This window comes from Sceloporus undulatus, chromosome 3, assembly GCF_019175285.1.
Source record: "Sceloporus undulatus isolate JIND9_A2432 ecotype Alabama chromosome 3, SceUnd_v1.1, whole genome shotgun sequence".
Classification (NCBI taxonomy): Eukaryota; Metazoa; Chordata; class Lepidosauria; order Squamata; family Phrynosomatidae; genus Sceloporus; species Sceloporus undulatus.
In genome coordinates, this window is record NC_056524.1 from 236,277,019 (window position 1) to 236,297,306 (window position 20,288).

General features: G+C 38.0%; 1 long non-coding RNA gene across 1 annotated transcript in view; it reads right to left on the minus strand.

Annotated features, from left to right (window-relative positions):
• LOC121927059 overlaps positions 1 to 8,973 on the minus strand; it is a 106,960-nt gene extending 97,987 nt beyond the window's left edge. The window contains exon 1 of the long non-coding RNA XR_006103128.1: positions 8,925 to 8,973. This is a non-coding gene — a long non-coding RNA (uncharacterized LOC121927059). The remainder of the gene's footprint in view (positions 1 to 8,924) is intronic.
• Between the last annotated feature and the right edge of the window lie 11,315 nt (positions 8,974 to 20,288).

Sequence of the window (20,288 nt, forward strand, 5' to 3'; positions counted from 1 at the left end):
AATTTGTTTTTCTTAGTTTCTGTTTTTATTTTGAGACTGCATTTCTTACAAAGAAGATTCATTCCAATATGTTCTTTTGTGGTTGATTTTTTAACCTTTGTGGCTGAATGACATGAGAAAGCGTTCTACACCTCAAACTAGTAGATGGATGTTTTGTATTTTGTTTAAAGAATGTCTGGTCAACATTTCTCTGCATGCCTGATTCTGGATAGGCTTGTGTAGAATTGATCTTAAGATAATTAATATATTAGAATTGGTCAGGCTAAGCCATTTCTGGAAGGTTGCTTTGTCAAAGGTTTTTCCTCCATTGAGAGATTCTTCCGATCCTGCAGTTTTCAGTTTTTGAGCTATGCATACTAGATATTCATCAGCTGCCTTACCATACTGTATCTAGTCTTTAGCAGTTTAGTAACATATATTCAAAGCTTTTGCTATAAAGTTAGTGGAGCTGATGAATGTGTTAGGAGATTTTATTATAGTTCTGTGTTTACTTAATTGTGCCTTACATCTTTGCTTTATATTTCATTTCCTATTCATTTCTTTACATATTAGTCACATTATAATTGATTTCAGCTGCTATGTTCTAACTTTGATTATCTCCATTATTTGAATTAAATATATTCCATATATTCACTGTTCTGAATATCCACTGGTTTTTACTATCTTGTATTTCATTTTAATACATTTTAAATTTCGTTCATGTTTTGTGTGGTTGTGGCTTTAATGGTCACTATTCATAAGCTCACTAGAGCAAAATAAAATAGTGGTAAAAAGGAACCTATTTTTCCGTGTTCTGAGCATTGTTTGAGTGTTATTGGTCCCAGCTGTAGCTCTGTTACCATTATCAAAATATATTTTGTGGAAAATAAGACAGGCTCCTTTCCCTGGAAGTCTGTCAGTAATGACTGGCTTTTCAAAGAGGTAAGAATGGCTCCATCATTCATGGAGTTTATATGAGCAGTGAAAACATTTTGCACTGGAAACATTTTAACTGAAGCTTTAAACCTTTATTTTTTTTAAATAGGGCTCTGATTCTGGTTAATGTGGTTATTGTTGAATTGTTGTTTTCTCATGGAAATCACTTTGGGGTTCTTTGCTATGCCTACAAAGCAAAATATAAATGTCCTTAATCACTCAGTCTGATCAATTAAACAGTATTTGCTAGTGTAATGGGGGCACAAGATTACCCTTTACATTCAGCTGCTATGTTTATTAATCTACCCACCCTTCTCTAAAGTCAGGGAGAATTTAAATGTTTGAATGTGGAGCTGTTCTTGAGGAAACTGGCTCATGCACTGTACTTTTGTTTGTTGCACTGGTACTTCCTAAAATAATTCTGAATTTATATGTGTTAATGATTACAATTGTATTAAGCAGCTGGGGAACAGCATATTCTGTGATCAATAAAGATTTATTCTAAATTGCTGCTGTGGGATTACTTTCATTTTATAGTTGTCAAATTTAGAAGGCATTTGTATTTTATTTCATCCCATTTTTTTTAGTTCATGGCTTATGAAAAGGCCATTCCTATAGAGATCATAATGTTCCAATTATTATGACACGTTTCCTTCCCACTGTTTCCTCCATCACCACCCGCACTCACTTGCCAATATAAGAAAGCCAATACTGCAACATAGAATTAGCTTCTGATATTTTATTCATTCAATTCAAATACAAGATGACTGTAGAAGGGCTTGCTGTGTGCAGACCCTGTGAGAATGTTACTCTAATTCTAAACACTATAATAACATGTTGCATGTATGCATGTACATACAAATGTGTCACATCCAAACTAAAGATTAATTCAACTTTGTACTCAGATGTGAAAACATACATGTAAAATTTCAGAGGTACCAGTCCTAGGACTTTTGAAGGCACACATGTCAAATTTTACACATGCAAACTATTCAGACTTGCTCAAGGATGAATACGTGTTACACCATGTTTCCCAAACTTTGGTCTTCCAGATGTTTTGGACTTCAGCCCCCAGTATTCCTGACTGTTGGCCAGGATGGCTAGGGTTTGTGAAAGTCAAAGTTCAAAATACTTGGAGGATCAAAGTTTAAACTACTGTGTTACACTAAAGCATCTACACACAAGTACAAAACCCCCAAAATAACAATGATTTCAACACTACTTTTTCTAAATTATTTACATGTGTAGGGATGTATATTAAGAAGGTACAGTGTAAAGCAGGAGACATTTGCAAGGACATCTAGACACTAGCCATTTTCAATACATTGTAGTAAGATGGGGACCTGGGATTGATATGTATATATGAACTGCCAAAATATTATCATGATAGTACTGCTTGAGTTTACCTTATTCACAATGCTTGGGACCAGAGGTGTTTTGCATTTCAGATTTTATTTGGGTTTTGGAATGACTGTATTTGCATACACACACACACATGCAAACACTGAGGTATCTTGGAGACTGGACCAAAGTCTAATCACGAAACTCATTTATGTTTCATATACGCCTCACACACATAGCCTGAAGATAATTTTATAAAATATTTTTAATTATTTCGTCTGTGACACAAAGTTGTGTACACTGAACCATAAGAAAGCAAAGGTATCACTTTTTCAGTCACGCATTGGGGAAAAAAAAAGGTTTTTGGAATATTTCAACTTTTGAATTCTGGACAAGAGGGACTCAACCTGTATAGAGCTTATTTGGTTTAGATGTATGATTCATGAGTGTATCTGATCTCCATTAAAGCTTTGTGTGGACATGCTCCAATATACTTCTGAACACTGAAATAATAATAAAGATCTGCTTCTTAGTGACTAAGGGATGTGGTGGTACTTATATATTTGCAGAAAGGCAAAGGATAAAATATTATTTCTATTAAAATTTACATGCTATTGATTCAAGTTTGGAAATAAATGGAATTTAATCATACTGTTCATTTTAATGTACATAAACTATCCAAGAACCTTTATATCATGGGACAGTATAAAATCATATAAATAAATAAAGGCATTTTTTAAAATTAAAGACAACTGATGAGTAGTTTTAAGGCTCCCGTTTCCCTTTTTTCTTTAAACCAGATTTTTAGACCAGCTAGCCCTTCAACCACAGAATGATCCTCTGCAAATAGCTCATTTTACCAATGGCCTACCTGTCTAGACTCATGCTTGCTTTTCTTTCTCAGTACTTTTTTTTCATTTCTATCTATGATCTAAGCAGAAGATATTTAATGAACTGAAAATGGGGCTTTCTGTATGTAAAGCATATGCTTTTCTACTGAGTTTTTGCCCATTTATTTTGTTTCATGTTCTGTCTCTTTGATGCTCAGATTGTAATTACTGTTAGAGCATCTGCATTATCCTATCATCCAAACAATTCATGGAAATTTATGTTGAGAAAAAAAAAAGCTTGAAAAAATCACCTCAATTTGAGGTATTTTGTTTATCTATAATGTTATAAGGCACACCTTTCTTGTCTACTGTATGCAGCCAAAGGGATATAAAATGGCTTGATAAACCTTTAAGCAGTGATCAAAGAACCATGGAAATGAATACTGATGTATTACTCCAAAAGATTAGAAACAGGTTCTTCTTTTCAGAGTGAAACTGTGGAGATTATCATGTGGACAAATAATCCGAGTACAGGATGCAGCCAGGTTGTGGGATGCTGGCGGGTATTATCGCTTGTAATTCACCACTGATTTTGCCGGGCGATTGCATCCCGGCTGCATCCTGAGTCCCAGGCATGCTTCGGAGGCCACTTTTCAAAGCCAGGGGCTTTCTGCCTTTGAAAAGCAGCTTCCAAAGTGCACCTGGGATCTGGGTTGCAATTGCCTGGCAGAATCGGCGATTAATTAAAAGCGCTAATACCCAGCTGCATCCTGTAATTGGCTGCATCCCGTTAGGGAGTAGTCGGGTTATTTGTCCATGTGATAATCTCCTATGACTACCTCCTTATTATTAAGAGTTGTCACCTAAAAATATCAGTACTATTGTTCTGTAGTGTTTATGTGTAGCAGGGCCACATGATGATAATACATGAATATCTTACCTGGTCTATTATACAGCTATGGCATTTACTTAATCTGTAGTCTCTGTCTCTCCTATAGTAGGAAAAACACATGTTTTGGCCAGTGGGCCACTACAGTAATGCTAACAAACAAATATTTCAGTGATAACAATCTCTGTCCACTATGTAATGTATGTATTCCTAGTGCTCACGATATCACTAGCACCATCACCATTGCCATTGCCTTGGGATTTCTTGGTCAAAGTCAAGAGAGCCCAAGGCAACAGAGAAGCACAAACAGGAGGTGGTGGTGGTGGGTAGCTGCTGCTGCCACCCAGCAACTGCCTGGGTGGGAAATGGAGGCAATAGTAGCAGGAAGGGGAGGAGTTCATTGCACCACTGCTGCTACCACCACCAACACCTCCCTTTCCCACCTGGCTAGCAGCCCTAACAGTGGTCACAGCAGGTGGAGGACCCAACTGGGTGTCACCGTCCCCCCCCCACTTGAAATGTCACCTAGTATGGTCCTCATTCCCCGTACTCCACTAGTGACACTCCTGGAGAAGAAAGTTTACATGATTGGTTAAGCAATCTATAGCAATTGCTATATATCTAATGAAATTACTGATTTCAGAGGCCACTCCATAGTTGCTAACATGTTTATTTGGACAGGATTAAACCATTCAAATAATTTTAATTTGTGATTTATAGGGCTTTTGGATTATATCTGCCCAGTTTTGTTAAATCATGCTGTATGCTGTTTTTGCTAACTTGGTGATCTTTGTCTAAAGAAAAATAAAACTGCAACATAAATAAAATACATAAATGACAATGAGCAGCACAACTCCTCTGAAGTTAAGGGCACATTTGCTTGGAAATACTGGACTCAACAGATGATATAGAGGTGATTTTCTATCATCAGCCTTAATCATGCTTTCCTTTATTTTTCTACATTTGTACAAAACTTGCAAAAACTTGCCCAATTTCTGTCAATATATTCCCTGGGGTGGCAGAGAAAATTACTCCAAGGGATAGAAAGCACTGTGAATTTCTAAACAGACGTTGTAGTATTCCTCCCTCCCACACCCCAATACAGTACCATTGAGTTTGAAAAACGCTGTGATCCTGAGACAAAAGTTGTGAGTCCTGGGAAACCTACACATATGTCACGCAGAATCAAAGCTTAGGCCAAAGTATATTAAGGTAAGGAATATTACGGAAAATACTGAAATCAGTAGATAGATTCAGATTTTAACTATGTTTCTCATAATCTCTTTCTATGACAGGTCAAACTTTTGAAAAAGATACTGTGTAATGTGCTTCAAGCCCCATCTCCAATTCTTGAGTAGGAGAGAGAATCCACTACCATCCACTAATTCATTCCACATGACTCAGTAACTTAATGGGAAATTACTGAAATGTCTAACATCCATTTCCCCCCACCTCTGAATCTGCAGAACATCCCCCCTTCTATCCACAGACTCAAATGCACACAGTGAGTAAAGACACATAAACTGAGAGGGGAAAGAAGAGATCTCTTAAGGAAAGTTTTTATTCTAAGCAAGCAATCTTACATTAGCAAAAGAGTATCTGTACATTAGCAAAAGGGTACATGAAGACAACTTCCTTTAGGCATTACTTAGGAGTGCAGTAGTTACAAAATTACAAAATATTCTAAGTCATATTCATTTGAGGTTAGAAAGAAACATAAGCTCTAATGCAACTAGCTGAACATTCCTACACTACTCACAATATAGATGGTATTCTGGGTCTTTGTATGTTCTTGGGAAACTGGAAGCCTGGACCTCTTTGTCCTATCATCAAGCTTCCCTAGGGACAGTGAAACAGGTGGCACTCCATCAGTCCCAAAATTTCTCAAGTCTCCCTTGTGTTTTCTGACACTGTGTTTTTATAACCTCTCCCCTTGGAAGCATCTTGAAGTTTCCACACTTCTCCCAAACTGGTCATCTTCATTGGGAAATCGTGTCTCACCATCTCTGTTGTTCCTACTGATGCTGACTCCCAATAAATATAACTTAACTATATCCCTCAGCAGTATTGCCCAGATAATGGGAGAACTTATTACCATGTATGACCAGAGATGTTATGCAGCCCATTTCCTGAAATGTCACTGCTGTCTATAATCCAAAAGATGTGTACTCTGCTCACCCTATGCATACTTAGAAGTTTCATAGGCCACATCAGATGACACACTGAGCCATAATTTATGACATAACAACCACAGAGAAGCCCTGCTCTCTTTCTGGTGTAACTGTGAGGAGGACTTAGGAAGGTTCTTCTCCCTTGCTTAACCACAATTTCTCATGTAGTCTAAACTGACAGATGATACATAATGTTAAATATGATGTGACTGAAACAAACCAACTTAAAAGCTTGTATTTCAAAGAAACATAGATAACATTCCTCACAGTTTGGGACTAAATAGACCGGCGTTTAATGCCAGCCTTGGTGCAGAATGGAGGCATGGTTTTCATAGTTCAAAGAGGCCAAGCAGGAGAGCAAATATTTACTTTAAATGGAAATTTGTTAATCCCTATGCTATTATATGAAACTGCTTAAAATAATCAATATTGTTTAATCTGGGATGAAACAGATGGGTGGAAGGAGCAGTTTGAAGCTGCCCCTTCTGAAGACAGATTAGGGCCACAGCAACCACATGCCATGGCTCCAATATGCCTTGAAGCTGCCCAAAAAAGGAGGGGAAAAGATCTGCTCTTTTGGGGAGGTAAAAAGCCACCTTTTCCCATCCTGCTGTGGCCCAATGGCATCTTCAGGATGCTCCGGTGGCACGTCATGAAGCCGCCCACATCTGGGTACCTGGGCAACTTCAAGACATCTTGGGGGCATGTGGAGCCTAAACACCACACCCCCAAGCCACAAGGAAGCCGGTTTTTATTAGAGTCTATTCTGGCTCTAAGTTAGCCACCAGTCACTGTCTGAAGATACGAGGAATTCTGTCTTTGTTTGCTTCACATTTTTAACATTTCTATATTTGACATGTTTTCTGGTTGTTTCTATAAGCTTCAGGGCTTTTATGATGGAAAGGCAGGATACACATTTTTTAAAATTAATGAAATAAATGAAAAACTTAATGGTAACTTCTCTGCTACTGAATATCATGCCTAGCTTTGTATTCTAAACAAGTTGAAAACACACTGAAGTGGCTGCATTCAATTATTTCTGAACATTATTGATGGACTCACAATATTGCATTATGAAAGTCTATTAGTGAGTAAGTGGAAATAAATGAGCTACTAGTCCATTGCGGGGTAAGTGATAAATCCAGTGTGAAGTGACAGATCTGACACAGCACAAAAAAAATTATAGATGCCTTCATGAGAATAATGCAGTGCAGTTAGGCCAATGTGAGTTCAGATCGTTTATAGTATGGAGATACAGGTAAGTTCTTATTCAAAAGGCTAAATTTCAAGAGCTTCCTTCTCTCACATTCTTGTATGTGAAAGTTTGGAAGCATCCATGCTGGTAAAACACCAGAAATGTAAATGTAGCCTTTGGCCCTTGTTGGATCAAAACTCACTAGTGTTGGATTAAAATTTGTTCAATGCAATAGTTTTGTTCAAAAGAATGATTTGGGCAAATACATATGCCTAGCCAACAACAGAGAATTAACTTATCTCCCTATCCATCCATTTATTTATCTGCTTGCCTGCCTATCTACCTGTTTTCCTGTTTTTTATACACCTGTACACACAGACACGGATAGCTTAACTCAATAAACTGCACACCAGCAAAGCAACAAGAAGAACACCCTAAAACACTATCATGTGTCTAGATGATATGCTACAGCTAGGTAAGCAGCCAAAATGTGTAAATACACCTGTAAGGAGCAAAGACACATATGGATCATAATTATTGACAGGCGTGGTATGCAAACACAAGCAGCAGATGTAGGCAAATGCATGATAGGAGTTCTGGTAATTAACCATTCATACAGTCATAATTTTATGTTTTTGATAAATATTATTGTTAAGCTTTAAAGTGCAATTGTATTCCAATATCAATTATAGTTGGGCATATGAATGTAGGAACATGTACAGTGAACTTTTTGTAGTTGTTCTTACATAGAACTCATTCCTGTGCACGATTCCTATAATTACACATTTTCGGCTATATTCTGAGTTGGGCAGGTCTTAATTTTTTTGTAGAATAATTTGGACAAATTATCCTATATATGTATTATTGACTTAGAGATATTGTTAGCTCTGTCCTCTAAGATGGCATTTGTTGCTGGATACTGTCCTGTCACTGAGGCCAGTTCCAGTAGGCTTCTATATATGTCCATTCCCAGATGGCAATTAGATTCAGAAATTCAGAATCCATGGTGAGGGCTTCAAAACACAGACGTCATACTAATATCTATTTAAGACAATGGTCTAAATCCTGTTGTGTTAGTTCAACCTACAGTAGAACCATGGTGAGTCAATGTTCATAAATCCACTGATTCAATGGATTATTCTAGTTGAGGACTACAATAGGATTTAGTTTATTTATGATAAATTTAGTGTACATTATATATTTGATGGCCAACTATTACCAGTTCAGAATTTGAGTTTTTCTTGTTTTATTTCAAGGAGTAAGCCATCCTATGAAAATTTTTCTTTCTATCTCAAAATCTATCAAATGAAATACAAGAATTGGTTAATAGATTATTTTATTAAAGACATCAACGTTACTTTGTCCATGGTTTCTGAAGTTTCAGTAGAAATTTCTCAATAAGCTGCCGTTATTTTATAAGTCAGGAGAATGTAAGAAAACATTTGCAGGTTTTTCTGACTTTTAAAGCAGACTGGGCATTTTCCGGGTCCAGAAAACCCACACTATAGATTTTGAAAGGCCCTAAAGTATTCATGGCTGAACATAGAACCCCCTTTAAAGATTTATCTTTAAGTTTAACTTACCTGTGCAGCAGTTTCTGCTTCAGGTCCTCATCTGGGTCTTACCAACCCTATAAAACACACACACAAAAGTAAAGGAGCAATGGTGAATGAAGAGTAGTTGGACATTAAACTATTTCCTATAAGACATCACATTTAATGTATGAAGTGAATAAAATATTAGAACATTAAGTTGCAACATTACAGCATGTCATTCTGATCATCTGTTTAAGAGTGAGTTTCCTACATAATATCTGTTAAAATGGAACTGAATAAAATAAAGACCCCATCCAATACAGCCTTTGATATGTTCTTGCATGTAGTATTGCTGGTTTGGTTTATAGAATAACAAATACTTTGTTGATGTGAATGCATTTGCCTCATAGTAACATTCCCTTGCCATTTGAATCTTCAGAAGCCTTCAGGCCTCTTTACTCAGATATGTGCTATGATGTTTTGTGCTGAGGCAAAGACCCCAAGGTATCTCCCCTAGTGGTAAACCTGTAATAGAAGAAAAATGTTTGCTGCTATTTAAATGTAGCCACTAATGTGTCATGTGAGGTGGGATACCTCTATCTATCTTAATTAGATTACTGTTGCAGCGATTACCATTGTGGCCACTGTTTGGAGAAAGAAGATGTTTGGGTAGGACTTATGGCATTAGTGGTGATGGACAATTCCATTTGGATGAAAAGAACCATAGATATGCAATGTTTTATTTGTTACCCCAGTCTTGGTGCCTTCTGGATCCCTGTTTGACATACTGGTGTCTGACAAACTGCATTTTCCCACCCAGGTTGTAAGAGCTAATGTACCATGTACTGATGCATGGGAAATATTTCTTCCACCAGATGTTTCATTAAAACTGTTTTGTAATCTACTTAACATTTTTAATCCTCTATGCATTTTTAGGTCAATTATAACCATCCCCCCCAATGATTTTATTATTGTTAATTCATTTAGATACTTTGATAACAATTGTTTAATTCACTATAAATATTATTTAATATTTAGTGCATTTATAATTACTTCTCCATTTATACTGATTCTTTCATGGGATATAAAAGCAATCAAACTTAACATACATGTTAAAACAACAATGAAAATGTTACAATTGGAAGTCTGACAAAAATAATGAAACACAGTTGATAGATGTAGAATCATCGAATCATTGAGCTGGAAGAGACCCCAAGGGCCATGCAGTCCAATCCCCTGCCATGCAGGAATACACAATCAAAACACTCCTGACAGATGGCCATCCAGCCTCTGTAAAAACGGTTCCAGACATATTTATACTTTAAACACCTGTCTAGAAAGAAAGTCTTATCACCTCCCCCAAATAGAATATGGCAAACCTGGCAAATCTTCAGACTCCTGCTGAAAAAAAACACCAATAGTCCAAAAATACTCTAGTAAACAGGAAAACGGACACTCCAATGAATGAGAAGGATTTGGGATGTGGATGTGTGGACTATAGCAAATCATTCCTAGTGCATGAGGTTTTTGTACATTGGGGCAGTTTGTTGGTAGCAAATGATCTGAAATTTGCCTGGAAAATATGGATGGGGGTCATAAAAATATAGGAAAACCTTTCATTTGTGGGCACTTTTCATTACATGTAAAATGGATACAGAGAATCATGTATGTGCTCATGAAAATTTCATTAGTACGAACTGGACTGTATACAATATAGCCACACAATATATGGAAATACAGATATACTCCAATTATGTGTTTGCATGCCTGCCCGCCTTCAAGTTACTTGTTGACTTACGGTGGACTTACTAATTTCATAGGGTTTTCTTACGAAGGCTCAGAGGTGGTTCTGAGAGTTCTTTCCTCTGAAATATAGCCTAAAGCACCTGGTATTTGTTGTTGGTCTCCCACCTAAGTACTATCCAGGGCTGCCCTTGCTTAACTTCCCTGACCAGATGTGATCTGGTGCATTTAGAGTATTTAGACCCTTCTTTGTAGACCTCTTTCCTTTTAGGATCTATCATGAACCTGACTTTTATGTACCCAAAGTTTTTGCTTTGTTTTATTTTTTATTCTGCTTTTCCTCACACAATTCTTTCTTCTTCTTTTTAAAAATCAACACAAATTAAAACAAAATGGGGAGGAGTTGAGCAGGCTTTGAGGAACAGCCAGGAGACTTTGGAGTCATGAGAAGCTGGGTTTAGGGGGCTGAATGTGGCCAGTGGGCTGCCCTTTCCCACCTCTTTCTTTAGATGAAGATGCTTTTTCCAAATCCAATATCATCAAAAATCCAACAAACACTTTACTGGACCAACCAAAATGCACAATATATATGTTGCATGCTTTTGAAGCTCAACTGGCTTCTTCATCAGGCAATGTGTTAAAAACCATACAGGAGAAAAAAAATGAAGATGTTAGTTTTGAGAATGCTTTCCCCAATAATCCAAGGCCAAGCTCATCAGAATCAAATCAAAATTTTATCTTGTGCAAACAGCCAGCCTGTTACTCATGGAAAGCCCACAGCAAGGCATGATGGTCAGAAATCTGTTGGTGCATTACAACTAGCACTTGAACCTTTTCGAGCACTGAACAAAATTGACAAGGGAACATAGACAAAGTGCTCTGAGCAGTCTATGAAGGTTATTACACGAGACAGTTATACCACAACTGTACTATGTTAGTCCCATCTTTTGCTGAAGCTTATCACACATTGTTGTGGCTCTCCCAGTGCTTCACTGCTATGGGGATAATTTGGAAACGGATCCTTTTTCCACTTGAAATAATCTGTTAATGACCCCCTGTCTCACTATTGTATAGTAACTATTTTGGGTGTGAATATCTCCTTATGCTTCATTGTGACATTGGGACCATAGTGGGTGTAGTGTGGGTGTGTTTTCATTGTTTCTCCCCTGGGGATTCTGTGGGTATCTTCAGTCGGGAAACCCTAGACTACTTCTAGTGGTTGGGCTGGGAGTACACTGGCGTTCCCAAGAGAACTGCTGTATGTTCTTTCTCCATTATCTGGCATTTAAAAAATATTTTAAAACTAAAAAAAACCCAAAAAAAAAAAAAAAACAAAACAAAACAAAAACTAAGAAGAGTAGTGCAATAGCACAGTTCTGATGTAATCCTGTTAAATCTTTATGACCAGAGAAACCATGGGCTTCTGGAAAAGTTTAGGGTAAATATATAAGGGTGTAAAGGTTTTGTTTATACAAAAGCAGAATTGAGCAAATGTTAGTTGGTTGGGGAAAGGATAGAAAAAATGATGAAAGTGATGTGGTGTGTGTTAATTTTGCCAAACTGAGTGGGGAATGGGCTTCATAATAGCATCATTACCTAAGCATGCCATTGCATAATTGCACAATTATGGTTTTCCTTAAAAAGCAACAAACATGGAGCAGAAGGCAGAGCAAACAAAGTGGTGTAAATGTGTTGTCATATTTTAGGTACATGAAAGCAAGGACAGGAACTAACACCACTGACATGCAAATGCAATGATGGTGCTAAAGAGAGCAGTGCCATTTTGCTACCTTTCCAAGTACAAGAGAAGGAGTTTTTCAAAAGAACTACCTGACACAGCAACTAGTGAAATAAGCATTTATTTCTCCAAAGTTTCACTTTCTTCTTGGCCACTGGCCACTATACCTATAGGATTCTGGCCAACAAGTGTAACAGCAGCATCCCACTTGACCTCTCCAACAACTTTTTCACAGAGGCTTCTGCTACGATGATATCCAACATGACATTCTCCCTTCCTCATATGTCCCAATAAAGGATTGACATTAAGAAGTAATACTTTGATTTTGGACAAGAAACAATCTGGCAACCAGTGGATCTTTTGCAATATTTGTATTATATGCATCCATAGGAACACATTGCCTCTATCACAGTCCTATCATTTCAAAGTACATATTCCCAGGGCATCAACTTTCCACTTTTTAACTGCAGAAACTAAATTCACATACTGATACAGTAACAAAGCATAGTGGTTGAAGTTCCTCAGGCACTGTAATTCATCTTTTCAGTTACTAAGGAAGTTCCAGAAAGTACTTATTCAATTGATTGGTTTACATCCTGCGTCATTTTAGATGATCTTTTGAAATGTATAATCAATGTGGACAGTTCCACCATGAAGAAGTATCTGCTATTACACTTGCAGTTTTTACAGAGGGGTCTAAAGACAGAAAGCATTTGGGCCTTATGTTGCATGTACACCCTGAGGTGCTGCTTTTATGCAACAAATCTTCAAAAACAGCAAAATTTCTATCCATCATGCTTGCCAAGAGAAGCTTTAAAAAGTAATCATTGTGTATCCTAAGGGCTTAGAAGCTGAAAAGCACATCTAAAGAAGCATACATTTGTAATGTTTTGGACAGCTGAATCTAGTTTTTAGAGCAGGCAATAGCTAAGGGATTATGAGGTGGTCACAAGTTCACATAGCTTTCTGTGGACTAGTTCATGTGATCACTATAGCTTTATGTAGACATTGGGTTTGAGGGTGAGTGTTGTGAGCTGTTTTGAAGTGCCTACAATGAACACAGTTTCCAGGACAAGGATTTTCAGCAGTGGCATTCTGCCCCGCCATCTTTCTGGTTCATCTGAACTTTTGTTTTATATAGCACACAGGTTATGCAGGATTGGCCCAGAGACAAAGAACAAGCAAGACCCTCTCTCCTTTTAGGTACAAAACCAAAAGCCAGCTACCCCAGCAATTAAATCTGTCTTCAACAATAGGCTTACCATATTCTGAAAAGCAAAAAGGGACACATTTACTGATTGATGACTTCAAACCAATAATTATAAGGAAGACTCTCACTTCAAATACTCTTACTATATGAACTGTGATTAAGGGTGCTGCCACACTGCAGCCTTGACACCGCTTTAACTGTCAAGGCTCCATGCTATGGATTCCTAGGATTTGTAATTTGTTGTGGCACAGTGATGTCTGAGTGAGTGGCTGCAGTACTAGCATTTAACCATTGCTCCACCAGAGCTCTCTAAATTGTAAAGGAGGTAGGTAGTTAAACACCTGATTTTTCCAGAGAAGATGGAAGATGCCCATGCCCATGCCATACCTCACAACAGCTCCTTCATCGACAGGGCCATTGTTGTTGCCTTTCTCCTCTCTCTGAGAATCCCATCAGCACAGAGTGATAATGTTAAATTCACAAGCCAGAATCTTGGCCACCCCTAGTGATGAGATATTCTCCATGTGGCACTTGCTTTGTCTCATAGATTTACAATAATTAGACTCACAAAGGGATATAAAGGGAGATTTTTAAACAAGCCCTCAGAAAGAAATTTTATTTCTGAAAAGGAGGACATGTCTGGGAAAAGGAGGGAGTATGGTAATCCTGCTCAACAGTGGTGATACAACATCATCCTCTATCACATCAGGGGAGTATGCACAAAGTCTCTTAACACCTGTCTCCACCACCTTGGTGTCAAATCTGTCTAAGGCAACCAGTTTACTCTGTCTAATAGAACTGTTAGTCCTCAGATTATGGGTTAAGATTATGGGTATCCTCTTTTGTGAATGAAAGTGGCAAAGGCAAGAGTGTCACATGTGTAACTCCTACTTCTAATAGTTTTTTCCTGACACTGGAAACTTCAAAAGAAAAACCAATTAGGATACTTTTCTGTTCATCTTGGTTCTCTGTTCTTGGTGGGACAAGTCCAACCAAGCCCCTCTCGCTGTTCTGTAAGCTTCTTCCAAGAAAAAGTCTCTAGGAAGCTTTGGACTAACTTTGATGTGGACTGCCTCCCACCCTCACTCCAAAAAAACTCCTGAACCTTATGTCCAAACTTTACTTCAAAGTCTCACTGGATAAGCTGTTTCAGACTATCCTTTGATATGCTAATGTTGGAGGCAGCCTCCAGCCGAGGAACCTCATGAGTCTAAGAATTCATTGTTCCACATATCTGCATCCCTTTGATCCAAAGTGTTCAAACACAAAAGATTTTCCATAAAGGTGGAGCCTTCACTTGTCTGGAGCAAGGGTGACAGATTGTACAGATGGTCTTCCAGATTTTTATTTCATGAAGTAACCTTTAATGACGAGGCTGTCAATCTGATAGCTTCAAAGGTGGTTGCTAGCTTTCTATCACTTCTATATATTTATCTAAAATGGGCTGCAGACATTATTTTTTGCATGTTAAATGCAATCTTTGTTTCTAGGTATGAGGAGGGAAGGATGGTTTGGATACTAATCATGGGACACCTCATTGTTACTATCAGACCACTAATTGTTGGGCTCAGGTGGCTTTATACAACTACTGTTGTATAAACCTTCTGATTCAGGGAGAGTTTTTTCAGGGGTAAATACATCACTGTGTCCTTCATAAAGATGTACACCTTGCCCTGGGCAACCTTTCCTCAGGGCTCCATGTAGCTCAAACAAGCTGGGATGAGCCTGAGGTCCAGATGGGCAGAAGCATTTTGTTAGCCAAGACAGTGGAAAGTATGGCCTTCAGGACACAAGCAGCCCTAAACTTCACTTTGCAGCACTTGAAGTTCTGCAACTCCTATATTTATAGGAGTTGGTCATTGATAATGCCTTTTGGATCAAGGTATCTGACAACATACTGAATGTATTTGAAGATACCAAATATCTCCAAAGTAATGTATGTAATCAACTACATTAATGCCCCTCTGCTTGGTACATACAGTACAAATCTTCAGAAAAGACTAAATGGACACCCCCAGTTTAAGTGGGAACAGTTCTGGAAAAAAAAAACCCTCACTGACACCTGAGATACAAGAAAACAGTATTTCAACAGGAACAATGTTTGCACTGATGTGATTCCTATTGAAAATGGTAACTAGTATTTCAGTATAGAATTGTCAACTAACAAGAAAAAGAAAAATGATATGGCGGTGTGATTATCTCCTACCTGCTTATCAAAGTGGTATTAAAGCCATATGAATAGTGGCATAGGAAGGTTGAAAAGCCTATTTTAAAACCAGATCTGTCTGTCTGTCTGTCTACCTACCTACTTATCTATCCATCCATCCAATTTGCCCACCTTTCTTTCTCGCAGCACAAGATTCAAGGAAATATGCAATAAAATAAAACAAAATTCAGCTACAAAACTAGTAATACAAAAGTAATTTTTTAATAAAAAAACCAAACATCAATTCTGTTTAAAAGCACAACTTAAAAACAATTTAAAAGATAAAAAGATACAGAAACAACCCCCCTTAAAGCCCCATCTGCTGCAAGAAGTTAAAAAACAAAGGCCTGCCTAACAAAAATGTCCTTGTCTGCAGGTGGAAAGACAACTGAATTTTCCAAAATGGATGCATTTTTATGTACACTTTTTAAACACACACATTTGGACACTTTTTATGTACACTTTTTAAACAAACACTGAAGGTTTGGGTGGGGTAACAGTGTTCTGAGCACCTCAATGTTTAGTCATGCTGGCTACATGGCCACACAGTATGCTGATGACACCCAAATATATTTCTCTATGTCTCCGACTGATGCAGTGACTAAGAATAGCATCTCTCTTCTGAATGCCTGTCTTGGGGCGGTAATGGACTGGATGAGGGAAAACCAACTCAAGCTGAATCCAGGTAAGATGGAGGTATTTGTTATTGGGAACCCAAAAACAGGAATGAAGTTATGTCAGCCAGTTCTGGATGGGGTCACACTTCCCCTGAAGGACTCTGTTTGCAGCTTGGGAGTGCTCCTTGACTCGCTGCTCCAGCTGTCAGCTCAGGAGCACTTGTTATCAGCTTTGGCTGATATGCCAACTGTGCTCCTTCCTGGAGCTGGGAGACCTTGAAACAGTAGTACATGTACTGGTAACCTCTCGCTTGGACTTCTGTAATGCACTCTACTTGGGGCTACCTTTGTGCCAAGTTCAGAAAGTTCAGATGGTACAAAACATGGCAGCAAGATTAATTACAGGCACTTCTTGGAACAATCATATAACACCTGTTCTGAAATCCTTCCACTGGCTGCCAATTAGTTCCCAGGAAAGATACAAAGTGTTGGTGATTTACCTTTAAAGCCCTACATGGCTTGGGTCCAGAATACTTAAGGGAATGCTTTCTTCCGTACTGTCCATCCTGCACACTGAGGTCCTCGAAGAAGAACCTACTTCAACCAAAAATAGCTAGGCTAATCTCAGTCACCCAAAGAACCTTCTGTACTGCTGCTCTGAAGTTGTGGAATGACCTGCCAGAGGAGATCCACCTCATTTCTACCCTTGCAGCCTTCAAAAAGGCTCTTAAGATTGATCTCTTTCAGCAGGCGTTCCCAACCTAGTTAACAAATCCTAGCTTCCTCTCCTTGCCTATGAGTATGATTTCAGTTATGATTTATGTCTCTCCCTCTGCCAAATCTTTCCTCTAATTTTAAGTGAATTACAATGTGCCCTTGCTTTACACGGGGGATCCGTTCCAGACTCCCCCGTGTAAAGCAATTTACCCGTATGCTCGAGCCCCATTTAAATGAATGGGGCTCGTGCATGCAGTGGTGCGGTGGCGTGGCAGTGCATGTGCACCACAGGCACATGCCCCATTAATCTCTATGGGACGCACCACCCCTTTCTCCCCGCATGGCTTTCAGCATATGCTGAAAGACATGTAAAGTGCGCCCGCGTATGATGTGGGTGCACTGTACACATTCTATTTTATTGTTTTTAACTCTGATTTTTTAATTTGTAGTTTTATCATTAGGATGGGGGGTTGGGTAGGGATTAATTTTTTATTTTATTGTATTTTAAATGTATTTTTACTGTTGTAACCCACCCAGATACTTCGTGATTGGGTGGGCTAATAATAATAATAATAATAATAATAATAATAATAACAACTATTATTAATAAATCAAGGGTATAGAGGATTACTGGCAATTTTCAAGAGGGGGTATGGCAATCTGGCAACCTTGCAGGATTGTTGATTGCATTCTTCATGGCAGTCAGGACAATGCTGTCAAGAGGGGTAAGTGCTCGCATATTTTTTTATACCATGAAAAGAAGTGTTTCCTTTAACTGTTGTACTGTGCCTCAGTTCCAATGAACATTATTAGTCTTGATTTGGTAATGACTGCTGTTTTGCCACCCATGTATATACATAGGAGCTTTTGTACTTGTCTTTTCTTTTTTCCTGACTTCCTATTGCTTTACAATTCTTTGGTTTATGTCTGATCTGTGGTCATAATAATAAATTATTTATATTCTTAAACTGGGAGTAAAATAGGGCATGAAACCATCAATATTAATATTATCCAGTTCCCAAGCCCTAAGAAAAGTGCAAAAAGTGAAGAAAATTTGTATGTGGAAAAGAGAGAAAACCCTTTGAAGAAACAAGGAAAGTCTAAATACCCTATTGTTGCTGTTATCCTCCATAAAATTGACTTTAACATAGGGCTACCATATGAATGAGAGATCATCAAGACTGTCAGTCAACAACAGGGGCTTGACTAGCTCTTCCAACAGCCCTGATTAGTTCCATGGCTTCTTTTATTGAGGCTATCTACCTGTAGTAAGATCTTCCTCAGATATGGCAGCCTATGTGTCATACTTTACAGAGAACAGTCCTCTGTTTGAAGACACCTGACTTTTAATTAAAGAGTTACCTTATTTAAGTCCAATTTAAAGATAAAAAAATCATAGAAAAGGAGAGCAAAAGCTTTCAAGCTTCCTAACAAAAATTTAATAGCTGGAGAGTAAGTTTAAACAGGTTCCTAGGTCACCAGGGATATATCCATATTGCACTGTTATAGCCCATTGATAGCAGTTTAACTGCCATAGCTTCATCATATAGAATCCAGAGATTGGTAGTTTTGTAAGGTACATAGAATTTGATAGTTTGAACAGGTATGGTCTGCTTTTTTCCTGGTATGAAAAATTAAATCAGACAGATAAAGGGATTCTAACCAAGCAGGGAGCAGGAATGGGAAATCTGAACACTTAAAAACTAAGGGTTTCAGCAGAAATGTTACCTTAAATTACTGTTCAGGTAGAACATAGCCCTACCTCCTTCTTTTCTCACTTCAGTGTATTGCAAGACACTGGAGGATAACAGTTATAGAAAAACTGGAGGAAAAAAACACTATAGAACCATATCTTTCAACATTAATCAGTGAAGTGAGGCCTCTAGAAAAAAGCTTTTTATATTGAACTTTTTGACAAATTGCATGGAACAATACTCCAAAGACCAGACACAGAAATGCAACTGCCACAGTAAGAGACAGATTTTCCCTGTGAGAAAAAGTTCATATGAGCTTAGTACAGACCACCAACAGTGGTCTGTACTCAATGAAAATGAAAATGCTTGGCATGTGGTAAAGATAGTCATATTTGGAAGGAAGCAGGTTACTCATCCTCATTTCCAAACATGCATTCAAAAGTCTAAGCATGTCCTTTGCATGTACAGTTTGTATGTGCACAGGATTTCCAAGTGATTGGAATTTTTACACAGATTACAGTGGGCCTGTGATATCCACTGGGATTTGGTTCCAGTACCCCCTGTGGATACCAAAATCCATGGATGTTCAAGTCCTATTATGTACAATGGCATAGTAAAATGGCATCCCTTATATAAAATGGCAAAATCAAGGTTTGCATTTTGGTTATTTTTATGAATGTTTTTGAACCATGGTTGGTTGACTCCATGGATGTATAATCCATGGAAACAGAGTGTTGAATGTATATGCAGATATATGTATATCATTTACTCATCCTACATACTTTGCTCTTAAACAGAGAATCACCAGAAAACATGACAAAACAGAATACTACTCATTATCATCATTAAGAGTAATAAGCCCTAGTTCTCAAAGAGAAAATAAAAACTAATGATTGTAGCTTTGCTTAAAGCTATACATGGAGGTATATATTATTCCCATCACATACTCTTCAACTGTCCCAGTTTTGCAGTTCCAGTTAATCCCCTGTTGTCCTTCTTTTTCAGCTGCTTTTAAAATGTCCCAGTTTCTCTCTCCAGCTCCCCCTTTCTCCCTTTGTCCTCAGATTATTTCAGCTGCTGCAAACTGAATTCAAAGGACAACAATAACTGACATTCAGTTAACTCAGCACAGGGAAAGGAATGTTGCTTGGCCACATGTGTCTCTGTTTTCATCTGTGAGATCTGTGAAAAGTCATTGAGGTGTTATCTTATCCGATACTCTGACAACAAGAAGGGGAGCATGCCAGTCTTTCTACCATCTGTTACCAGAAAACAATAGTCTCTGTGTTGGCTCTTTATCCCACAAGAGGCAGGGCCTCACTGCTTAACTAAAAGTAGATAACATGATCTCAAATTTTGATCTTCTAGATGATTTGTACTTCAGCTGCCAGAATTTCTGAATGTTGGCCAAGACAACTGAAACACCTGGGAACTGAAGTCTAAAATACATGGAGCAGCACAGTTTGTGAACTACTGACATAATGCAT